This window comes from Mobula birostris, chromosome 5, assembly GCF_030028105.1.
Source record: "Mobula birostris isolate sMobBir1 chromosome 5, sMobBir1.hap1, whole genome shotgun sequence".
NCBI classification, from domain to species: Eukaryota; Metazoa; Chordata; class Chondrichthyes; order Myliobatiformes; family Myliobatidae; genus Mobula; species Mobula birostris.
Genome location: NC_092374.1, coordinates 183,488,256 through 183,500,901, shown reverse-complemented (window position 1 = coordinate 183,500,901; position 12,646 = coordinate 183,488,256).

The following is a 12,646-nucleotide window of genomic DNA, read 5'->3' as shown; positions in this document are numbered from 1 at the left end:
GTGGGGGGAGGTGGTGGGGTCGGAGTTGTGGAGGTGTGAGTTAGTGGGTGGAGGTGTTGATCAGCCTCACTGCTTGGGGAAAGTAACAGTTTTTGAGTCTAGTGGTCCTGGTGTGGATGCTACATAGCCTCCTCCCCGATGGGAGTGGGACATGAGCAGGGTGGGTGGGGTCGTTCATGCTGTTACTGCCCCTTTTCCAACACACTTCTGTATATATGATGGCAGCTAGGCTACTGCCGGAGGCACATTTGGCAGTTCTGAATACCCATTGCACTGCAGTGCAGTTTCCAAACGAAGCTCTGATGCAGCTGCTCGAATGCTCTGCACTGAGCTTCTGTAGAATGGCATGAATATAGACGTGCATCGTCCTGCTCTCTTCAGCATCGTCAGAAAGTTGAGGTATTGGTAAGCTCTGGGACCCTGAGAGGCAGCGTGTGATGTGCACTCTCATGAGGTTAAAACTATTTGCAGCTTCCACTGATGTAAAGAGGGATGTAAGTGGTGTGACTTCTCCTGAAGTGGACAACCATCTCCTTTGCAAAATACACTAAATATTGGAGGAACAGCAGGCCAGGCAGCATCTATGGAAGTGAGTAATCAGTCAACATTTCACGCCAAGACACTTCATCAGGACTGGAAAGAGTAGGAGAAGTCTCCCCTTCTCCACTTCCTTTCCAGAGGGGAAGGGGGAGAGGGGGATGCAAGGAAAGTAGATGGAGAGGGGGAGTTCACTGAGAGGGAAGTGGAGGGGGGATACAGAGGGAAAGCAGGGGGGGGACAAGGGGACATGGAGAGGGGAATTGGGAGAGTGACACGGGTTTGGTGAGGGGGTGCACAAGGGGATGAAGGGACATGGGGAGCAGTAGGGGAAGAGGGGGACACAGGGAGGGGAGGGGAAATAGGGATGCAGGGAAGAGAAAATGGAGAATGAAATGCAAGCAGAGGGGAGGAGGGAATGGGGGGAGACCGGGATGGGGAGAGGGGACACAGGGAGGAGAGAAAAGGAGGGAGCGAAGGGGAACAGGGGATGTGTGGAGGTACAAGAAAAATAGGGGAGTGCGGAGAGGAGAGGATGGGACAGGGGGAATAGGGGAGGGGCAGATGCGACATGGGGAGGGGAGAGGGGGAAATAGGGAGGGGAAGGCAAGGTGGTCATGGGGAGTGGGAGAAAGGGGGAAATATGGAGGAGAGGCGGGGATAACAGAAGGGGTAGGGGAAGGAGAGGGGTTTGGGGAGGTGCAGGGGCAGTGGAGAGGAAGGGAAGAGGGACACGAAGAGGGGTAGGGGAGTGGGGGACATGGGGAGGGGAGGGGCAGAGGGGGTTGCGGTAAGGGAAGGGAGAGAGACTAACACATGGAGATGAGAGTAAGAGGGGTACGCAGGGAAGGGAGGGCAGAGCGAGGACAAGGGGAGGGGTTGGTAGAGCAGGAAAGGAAAGTGAAGTGTGGAACACACAGATGGGAGGGGGATGCAGGGAGGAGAGGTGGACATGGGGAGTGGGCATGGCAGAGGGGGACATGGAGAGAGGAAGGAGTCACAGAGAGGGTACACAGGGAGTTCCGGGGGAGAGGGGAAGAGGGAGAAGATGGAGAATGCCAGGAAGGGAGGCAGGAGAAAGGGACAAGGGGACCGATGCTCAGAGAGGGCAGTCGTGGAGGGGTGAGGGGAACACAGGGTGGGGAGAGGTCTGGATGATTCATAGAGTGGAGGGGAAGATGGCGAGACGGGAAATGGAAGGGGAAGGGGGTACACGTGGAGGGAAGGATATGGGGAGAAGGGAAGATGGAGGGGGAATATTAGGGAAGGACAGTGGGAAAATGAACGAGGGGAGGCAAGGGGGAGAGGGGGAGAGGGGGACATGAGGAGGGCAGGGAGAGAGGTACGATTCAGGGAGAGGAGGGGAGAGGAGGCACGGGGAAGGGAGAGGGGTGACACCTGAAGGGGAGAGGAGAGGGGGGACATAGGGAGTGGAGGACCGGAGGGGGGGGATACACAGAGGGGAGAAGGAGAGGGGGCCACTGAGTGGGGATGAATGGGATGAGAAGGGGGGCACAGGGGGAGAGAGATAGGAGAGGGGGTTACAGGGAGCGAGAGAGGAGGATGTGGGGAGAGTAGGACACAGGGAGGGGGACTGGGGGACATGGAGAGGGAAGAGAGATAGAGGACCCAGAAGGGAAGGGGAGGGGGATGCAGGGAGATGAAGGGAGAGAGGTGGACACAGGGAGGGGAAGGGGGAAGAGGAGAGGGGGAATACTGGGAGGGGATGGGGAGAGGGGAGACATGGGGAGGGGAGAGGGACGGTGGTGACACTGGGAGGGGATGGAGAGAGGGGAGACATAGGGAGGGAAGGGGGAGGAATGACATGGGGAGGGGAGAGGGAGGGGATACTGGGAGGGGAGGGAGACGGAGACATGGGGAGGGGAGAGGGACGGTGGTGACATGGGGATGGGAAGGGGAGAGAAGTGACATGGGGAGGGTAGAGAGAGAGGGTGTGACATAGGGAGGGGATGGGGAGAGGGGAGATGGGAGGAAGCAGACACGGGGGGAGGGAGAGGGAGGACATGGGAAAGGGAGGGGAAGGGCAGGACGGGGACAGGGTAGAGGGAGACATGGGGAGGAGAGAGGGATGGGGTGACATGGGGGGGAGAGCTGTGATGGGGAGAGGGGTGACATGGGGGGAGTGGAGTGAGGGTGCAGGGAGCAGGGGTGACACAGGGAGGGGAGGGGAGAGATGGGCAAAGGGGGAAGAGGGGGATATGGAGGAGGTGGAGATGGGTGACACTAGTAGGGGAGGGGGAGATGGGTAACTTGGGGAGGGGAGGGGAAAGGGGGATGCAGGGAGTGGAGGGCAGAGGTTCGACACTGGGAGGAGAGAGGGTGGACTCGGGGTTGGGGGGAGAGAAGAGACATGGGGAGGGGAGGAGAGGGGTGACACAGGGTGGGGAAGGAATAGGTGAACGGGGAGGGGAGGGGTGAGGCGTGACACAGGGTGGGGTGGGGAGAGGATGGAGTTAGGGAGGGGAGGGAGATTGAAGGAACACAGGGAGGGGAAGGGGAAATGGGGAGATGGGATATGGGGTAGGGGAGAGGGGTGATACAGGGAGGGGAGAGAGTGGTCTCAGGGATGGGAGGGTACAAAGCATGACACAGGGAGTGGAAGTGGAGAGGGGGACACGGAGTGAGTGTGAGACGGGGCAGGGATGAAGGAGGAACTCAGTGGGTCACAGAGCATCTATTGTATGGAGAGGAATAAACAGTTAACATTTTGGGCTGATGATGTGTCCCGATTAGAAACATCAGCTGCTTATTCCTCTCCATAGATGCTGCCCAACCTGCTGTGCTCCTTCTGCACTTTGTGTTTGACATTGAAGTCATGATTGGCACTGAGGTTCAGAGAGGATGAAAGTTCATGTTCCAGAAGGGGAGCTGTCATTGAGAGAAGATGGGATCGCTGTTCCCTGGGGTTCAGGAACTGACGTGACATCTGGAGACGATAAGGCTCTGCCAAGGCTCCTGAATGTGACATATAGCTGCCCTGCCAGATCAGTTAAATCACCACTGCAATGATATTTGTCAGAGTCTCGAAGGATTCTGCCGCTCTTAATGGTGATCGTGGACAGTTTCTATTTTTCACTTCTGTGTGACAGGCTGAAGAGCTTTTCGTTGACGGCCATTGTTACTGTTGCCGGGCTCTACTGACATTAACAGCTGTCCTAAACGGACTTCCCACAGGCTGGGCAAATGTGCTCAATTCGAGGCCCTGGGATATGAATCGGTATCCTGACTATGGATGATATAATTGCCTTCCAAATGGAACCTCCTGCAGATGCAGTATTCACTAATTTGACTAGCTTCACTTAGCTGTGGATATGTTTGCTTGACAATTTACATCTTGGGTGGTTTCATATGGAAAGGCATCACATTGTGGCGACAGGTGTGAGCCTCTGAGAAAGTGCTTTGTATCTGTCTTGTCGCTGTCCAGGGAGCATGTGACGGGACAACGTGGAGGGAGCTTTACCCTCTCTGACCCAGTACAGCAGCAATCGTAATCAAAGACCTCACCCACCTCGGACATTCTCAGAATCAGAAACAGGTTTATTATCACAGACGTCTAGTGTGAAATGTGTTCCTTTGCTGCAGCAGTACACTGCAATCCATAAAATACATTAAATTACAAAAATAAATTTTAAAATACATATTAAAAAAGCAAATTAAATATATGGTGCAATAAGGGAGCAAAAGTAGTGAGGTAGTACTCATGGGTTGATTGTTCGTTCAGATATCTGATGGCAGAGGGGAAGAACAAAAGAACATAAGAATTAGGAGCAGGAGTAGGACATTTGGCCTGTTGAACCCGGTCCACCATTCAATAAGATCATGGCTGATCTGGCCATAGACTCATCTCCACACACCTGCCGTTTCCCCATAACCATTTAGCCATGTAACAATTACAGCACGGAAACAGGCCATCTCAGCCCTTCTAGTCCGTGCCGAATGCTTACTCTCAACTAGTCCCATCTACCTGCACTCAGCCCATAACACTCCATTCCTGTCCTGTCCATATATCTATCCAATTTTTTTTTAATGACAAAATCGAACCTGCCTCTGCCATAACGCTTAATTCCACCACTATGCAAAATCTATCCAAACTTATCTTACAATATATTTACTGAGGTAGCGTCCACTGCTTCATTGGATAGAGAATTCCACAGATTCACCACTCTCTGGGGAAAACAGTTCCTCCTCATCTCCATCATAAATCTACTCTCTCCAATCCTGAGGCTATGTCCCCTAGTTCTAGTCTCACCGATCAGTGGAAACAACTTTCCTGCCTCTATCTTATCTATACCTTTCATAATTTTATGTTTCTATAAGATCTTCTTTCATTCTTCCAATTCCAGCGAATACAGTCCTAGGCGACTCAATCTCTTCTTATCGCCTAACCCCGTCATCTCTGGAATCAACCTAGTGAACCTCCTCTGCACCACCTCCAAAGCCAGTATATTCTTCCTCAAATAAGGAGACCAGAACTGCACGCAGTACTCCAGTTGTGGCCTGAGCAGTACCCTGCACAATTGCATCATATCCTCCCTGCTCTTAAATTCAATCCCTCTAGCAATGAAGGCCAGCATCCCATTTGCCTTGCTGATAACCTGCTGCACTTGCAAACCAACCTTTTGTGATTCATGAACAAGCACACCAAAATCCCTCTGCACAACAGCATGCTGCATTTACCTTTTAAATAATAATCTGCTCTTCCACTCTTCCTTCCAAAGTGCACTTGCATTTACCAACATTGTATTCCCTCTGTCAGACACTTGCCAACTCGCTTAACCTATCTACATCCCTCTGCACACATTCTGTATCCTCTGCACAATTTGATTTTCCACTCAATTTAGTATCACCAGCAAACTTAGACTACACTCAGTAAAATGCTTCTTTATATTTTATACTTTATACTTTATTGTCGCCAAACAATTGATACTAGAGCGTAAATCATCACAGCAATACTTTTCTGTGCTTCACGCTCACTGGAGTAGAAATTGATAGTAAATATTAAACATTTAAATTATAAATCATAAATCGAAAATAGAAAAGGGAAAGTAAGATAGTGCAAAAAAACCGAGAGGCAAGTCCGGATATTTCGAGGGTACAGGACAGATCTGTGTCAGAATCCGTTCAGCAGTCTTATCATAGTTGGAAAGAAGCTGTTCCCAAATCTGGCCATACGAGTCTTCAAGCTCCTGAGCCTTCTCCCAGAGGGAAGAGGGACAAAAAGTGTGTTGACTGGGTGGGTCGTGTCCGTGATTATCCTGGCAGCACTGCTCCGACAGCGTGCGGTGTAAAGTGAGTCCAAGGACGGGAATTTGGTTTGTGTGATGTGCTGGGCTGTGTTCACGATCTTCTGCAGCCTCTTTCGGTCTTGGACAGGACAACCTCCATACCAGGTTGTGATGCACCCTAGAAGAATGCTTTCTACGGTGCATCTATAAAAATCGGTGAGGATTTTAGGGGACAGGCCAAATTTCTTTAGCTTTCTCAGGAAGTAAAGGCACTGGTGGGCCTTCTTGGCAGTGGACTCTGCTTGGTTGGACCAAGTCAGGTCAGTTGTGATATTGAACCCGAGGAACTTAAAGCTTTTGACCTGTTCCACTTGCGCACCACCGATGTAAATGGGGTCGTGCGGTCCGCTACTCCTTCTGAAGTCAACAACCAATTCCTTCGTCTTGCTGACGCTGAGGGAGAGGTTATTGTCTTCGCACCATGCCACCAGGTTCTTAATTTCCTCTCTGTACTCAAACTCATCATTACCCAAGATACAGCCTACAATTGTGCTGTCATCAGCAAACTTACATATTGAGTTTGATGGAAACTTGGCTACACAATCATGGGTGTACAGTGAGTACAGCAGGGGGCTGAGTACACAGCCTTGTGGGGCACCGGTGCACAGAGTGATTGTAGAGAAGAGCTTGTCCCCTATTTTTACAGCCTGGGTCCTGTCTGTGAGGAAGGTGAGGATCCAGCTGCAGATCTGAGTTCTAAGGCCCAGGTTCTGGAGCTTAGGAATCAGTTTATTTATAATGATGGTACTAAAGGCAGAGCTGCAGTCAATGAAAAGTGTTGACTGTGTGTCTTCATGCTCCTGTACCTCCTCTCCGATGGTAGCAATCCCCTTTGAGCACAGACATACCCTGGGAAACTTGCCAGGCAGTCAGCCTGAGCAGAGCCCCTCACTGCCTACCTGCAAGACCCACAGAGGGCTAACCTCACCAGCACTAAGGGCAAATTTACTTCCTCCTCTCCCCCTTGCTGTCCCTACCTTGCGATTGTGTGTGGGTCAAGGCAGAGAGAGCTTTGCTCACTACAAAATATATATTATTTATGTGTCTAATAGTTAAGGGTCATGCAGAAAATGTAGAGAGATGGAGCTGAGTCCATGGGCGGAACAGCCATGATCATATTGAATGGTGAAGCAGGCCCGATGGGCCTGATAGCCAACTCCTGCTCTATATCTTACGTTCTTAAATAGTTCTCCATTTAAAATATTATCGTCTATGTTCTGTCCTGCAGTGACCCCTAACCCCAGGAGGCCAGTAGGGAGCCAGTGGACAACATGTGCTCCCATTCCAGAGACACCTGAGTGCGGATGTTCCCTTGGAAGTGAAATTGGCAACTCGGTCAGATTCCCGGGAAACGTCACTTGGTGAGAGAATGTATCATATAACTACAGAGTCGAACCGAGCAACAGTCTCACCTGACCTTATCTGGCTGAATGCTGGAGGAACTCAGCAGGACAGGCAGCCTCTATGGAAAGAAGTACAGTCAACATTTCAGGCCGAGACCCTTCGGCAGGCCTACTCAGGGTCTCCCCAGCATTTTGTGTGTGTTGCTTGGATTTCCAGCATCTGCAGATTTTCTCATGTTGTAAGGCATAGTCAAGGTGAATAATGGCCTATTTTAAGAGGACATCCAGTGCCCCTTCACAGCTCCAGAGACTGGGGTTCGATCTTGACCCCTGACGCTGTCTGAAGCTGGGCTTACACATTCTCCCTGTGACTGCATTTGTCCTGGGTGCTCCTATTTCCTCATACATCCCAAAGGCATGCCAGTTGGTTAATAAATCAGCCATGATGGAATGGCATTGCAGTCTTGATGGGCTGAGTGGCCTAATTCTTCTCCTATGTCTTATGTTTTTTATGGCAGGTTAATTGGCTACAGTACTTTGCCATGTGTGTGTGTGTGTGTGTGTGTGTGTGTGTGTGTTGAGTGGCAGAATCTCGTGGGAGTGTGGCGTGAACAAAGTAGGATTAGTGTGAATGAGTTCTTGGTGGCTGGCATGGCCTGAATGGGCTGAAAGGCCTGTTTCGCGCTGTATCACTGACCTTTTCGCCTTTCTGCAAGGCTGAATATTCCACGTCCGCAGGCTGTTCTTATTCAAATGCTGCCAAATTGTGTTTGTTGGCTCTGCTGTCAAAGTGACAGGAAAAGTTAATGCTAATGTATGGAAATATTTGCAAATATGTGCAGAAATGTGGCCCTTATTGTGTTTTTATTCTCTCTGTCTCTATTCAGGCCCACATTTGCTTTGAAAGCATTCAGCATTGTGAGAGCAATTCAGGCAGTTCTATCAGGCTGTGGGGCTCAGCCTAGCTGCAGAAAGAATGGGCGTGGTATATTTACTCAGCTTGGTTCTGAAAGTACAGTTCCCAGTATTATAGTGAGAGGGATTTCAAGGGTAAGAGAGAGTCTGAGGACAGATGGCTTATTAAGCTGCAATCTTGCTGTGTCAGCTGCTGTTACAAGCCCGTCCTGCACTGGGTTATCCCTGTGCCCCTGGGGCTCGACAATCACAAACTATTGCGTGGAATTTATAGCACAAAATCAAACCATTTGGTCCACGTTGGTGTTCCTGCTTACCTGGAGCTTTTTCCCAGCTGCCTTCCTCTCCCCGCTGCCCTTGCGCTCCTTGCCAGTTATCAGCTCATTTCTGAGATTGTTGGTGCCTGCACTATTTGCTGAGGAGTTACAAATGGGATTGGAGTGTCAAAGTCACGTTTAATGTCATCTGTGCAAGTACATCTACGTGCAGGTGCAATGAAAAACTTACTTGCTGCAGCATTACAGGCACAGAGCATCATACAAATAGCATTCACAGGTAAAATATAAATTAAACGTAGGCAGAATTTTTCACAATCAGGTTTGTTATCACTGACATAGCTGGAGTATAGCAGAAAGAGGGAGATCTCATTGAAACCTATCAAATATTGAAAGGCCTTAATAGAGCGGAATGCATTAGAGAAGATATTTCCGAGAGTGTAGGTGTCAAGTACCAGAGGGCACAGCCTCAGAATAGAATAACATCCCCTTAGAAGAGGTACGGAGGAATTTCTTTAGCTAGAGGATGATGAATTTGTGGGGTTCATTGTTACAATGCCTGTGGAAGCCAAACCCTTGGGCGGTAATACTTAAAAAATACTATGTTACCAAAGCAATATAAAAAATATAGATTAGTGCAGAAAGAGAGCAAAAAGTGAAGTAGTGTTCATGGGTTCATAGAACATTCAGAAATCTGATGGTGGCAGGGAGGAAGCTGTTCCTAGCACATTGAGTGTGGGTCTTCAGGCTCCTGTACCTCTTCTCTGATCATAGTCATGAGAAGAGGGCATGTCCTGGGTGATAAGGGCCCTTTATGATGGATGCTGACTTCATGAGCCATCGCCTATTGAAGATGTCCTCGGTGATGAGGGGGCTAGTGCCCATAATGGAGTTGACTGAGTTTATAACCCTCCGCAGATTTTCTCCGATTCTGTGCAGGAGGAGGTGTATGCTTTACGATCAACAATGCTTGGTGCAACCCCCAGAATGTGCATGCCCTCAAATCCTTGTGTTCCCCAACCTGGAATACCTGGTGCTGCTGTGCAGACCCTACTGGCTGCCTATGGAGTTCACAGCTGTTATCATCACAGCGGTGTACATTCCACCGCAGGCTGATACTGTCCTAGCTTTCAAGGAAGTGTACGAGACCATCAACCCGCTGGAAACTGCACGCTCGGAGGCTTCCTTCATCGTCGCTGGTGACTTTAATTGAGCGTCGCTGATGAAAGTCTCTTCAAAGTTTTGTCAGCACATCCATATGAGCACTAGTGGAGATAAGACACTTGACCTCTGTTACACTCCCATCCGCAACGCTTGCAAAGCTCTCCTTAGCCCAGCTTTTGGAAAATCAGACTACCCTTCAATCCCACTTTTGCTGACGTACAGGCAGAAGCTGAAACAAGAGGCGGCCATAGTTAAAACCGTCCACTGTTGTTCCGACCAATCGGCCTCCATGCTGCAGGACTGCTTCGATGATGTCGACTGGAATGTCTTCCATGATGAAAATGTCTCTGAGTTCACAAATGGAGTCACGTATTGCTTTCAGAAGTGCATCGACGATGTTGTCACCCAGAAGTTGGTCAGGGTCTTCCCGAACCAGAAAACCCTGGATCAATAGTTCCGTGCGAGCAGCACTTACCGCGCGACACAGAGCTTACACTGCTGGCATTCAGCAGGAGCTCAAGAAAAGCAGCTACAATCTGCGCAAAGCTATCAAGGCTGCGAAACTACAATACAGAGACAAGAGTGAGTCAAGATTCACAACAAATAGCACATGTGACTTCTGGCGAGGGTTGCATACCATCGCAAACTTCAAAGCCAAACGTTGCGGTGCCGCCAACATCACGGCCCTTCTCCCAGATGAGCTCAGTCGCTTTTACGCTTGGTTTGATGTCGCTAACTCTGAGCCTCCAAGGAAAGCCACCGCTTGCTACAACCTGCAAGCTTGTTTCTGAGGCTGAGGTACACAGATATTTCCAAGTGGACAGTTGCAAGGCTGCGGGACCAGATGGCGTCCCAGGGCGAGTACTCAGGACGTGCGCAGCACAACTGGCAGGTGTGTTTACTGACATTTTTAATCTCTCCCTCTCTGTGTAGCATGCCCTTCTGCTTCAAATTATCCACTGTTGTCCCTGTACCAAAAAGGACCGAGGTAACATGCCTGAACAACTGGCGTCCTGTCACACCCAGCTCAATAATAAGCAAATGCTTTGAGAGGCTGGTCAAGGATTACATCTGCAGCTTGCTACCACCCAAACTGGACCCCCTACAATTTGCTTACCAACACAACCAATCGACAGATGATGCAATAGCCACTGATCTACATACCGTCCTTACACATCTGGAGAAGAAGGATGTTATGTGAGAATGCAGTTCTCGGACTACAGTTCAGCATTCAACACCATAATTCCATTCAGGCTTGACAAGAAGCTCAGAGACCTCAGCCTTGACCCTGCCTTGTGCAGTGGGATCCTACACTTCCTGTCAGATCACTGGCAGGTGGTAAGAGTGGGCTCCCTCACCTCCACCCCTCTGCCTCTCAACATAGGAGCCCCTCAGGGCTGTGTACTCAGTCACCCTGTATACCCATGACTGTGTCGTCAGCTACAGTTCTAATCCGCTAATTAAATTTGCCAATGACACCACATTGAATGGCCTGATCTCAAATAATAATGAGGTGGCCTACAGGGAAGAAGTCATCTCTCTGACACAGTGACGTCAAGAAAACAACCTCTCCCTCAGTGACACAAAAACAAAGGAGCTGGTTACGGATTACAGGAGGAATGGAAACAGGCTAACCCCTATTGATATCAATGGATCTGGGTTTGAGAGGGTAAACAGTTTTAAGTTCCTTGGCATTCACATCACTAAGGACCTCACGTGGTCTGTACACACCAGATATGTGGTGTAAAAGGCACAACAATGCCTCTTTTACCTCAGATGGTTGAGGAAGTTTGGTATGGGCCCCCAAATCCTAAGAACTTTCTACAGGGGCACAGCTGAGAATATCCTGACTGACTGCATCACTGCCTGGTATGGGAACTGTACCTCCCTTAATCACAGGACTTTGCAGAGCGCAGTGCGGACAGCCCAGCGTATCTGTAGTTGTGAACTTCCCACTATCCAGGACACTTACAAAGACAGGTGTGAGAAAAGGGCCCGTAGGATCATTGGGGACTTGAGTCACCCCAACCACAATCTATTCCAACTGCTACCATCCAGGAAGAGGTACCACAGCATAAAAGCCAAGACTAGCAGGTTTGGGGACAGCTTCTTCCACCAGGCCATCAGACTGATGAACTTATGCTGATTTAAATGTGCTCTATATTATATTGACAGTTCAATTTATTATAAATTATTAAATTACTATGATTGCACATTTAGGCGAAGATGTAATGTAAATATTTTTACTCTTCATGTATGTGAAGGATGTAAGTAATAAAGTCAATTCAATTCAATTCATTGGCACCTCCATACCAGACCCTGGTACAATCAGTCAGAATGCATCATGGTACATCAGTAGAAATTTGCTGGAGTCTTTTGTGACATACCAAATTTCCTCAAACTCCTAATGATAATTAGCTGCTGGTGTGCCTTCTTCATACCTAATTCAATACGTTGGGCTCAGAATAGATCTTCAGAGATGTTGACACACAGGAACTTGAAACTGCTGACCCCTCAGTGAGTACTAGTGTATGTTGTCACAACTTCCCCTTCCTGACGTCCACAATCAGTTCCTTGGTCATACTGGCATTGTTGCCACACAACTCAACCAGCAGATCTATCTAATTTCATAAGGGCATAAGATCTTAAGGTCTAGGAGCAGATTTAGGCCATTCCATCCATCAAGTCTGCTCTGCCATTCCATCATGGCTAATACATTATCCCTCTCAACCTCATTTTCCTGCCTTCTTCCTGTGACTTTTTACACCCTTACTAATTAAGAACATATCATCCTCCACTTTAACTACACCCAATGACGGCTTCCACAGCTTTCTATGGCAATGAATTCCACAGATTCACCACCATCTGGCTAAAGAAGTTGATCCTTATCTCTGTTCTAAATGAACATCCCTCTATTCTGAGGCTGCCCACTCTGCTCCCTCACAATAAGAAGCATCCTCACCATGTCCACTCTTTCTGGGCCTTTCAATATCCAATAGGATTCAATGAGATCCTCCCCCCCCCGGCCCAGTTTTTCTAAATTCCAGCCAGTACATACCGAGAGCCATCAAATGCTCCTCATGCATTAACCTTTTCACTCCAGGAA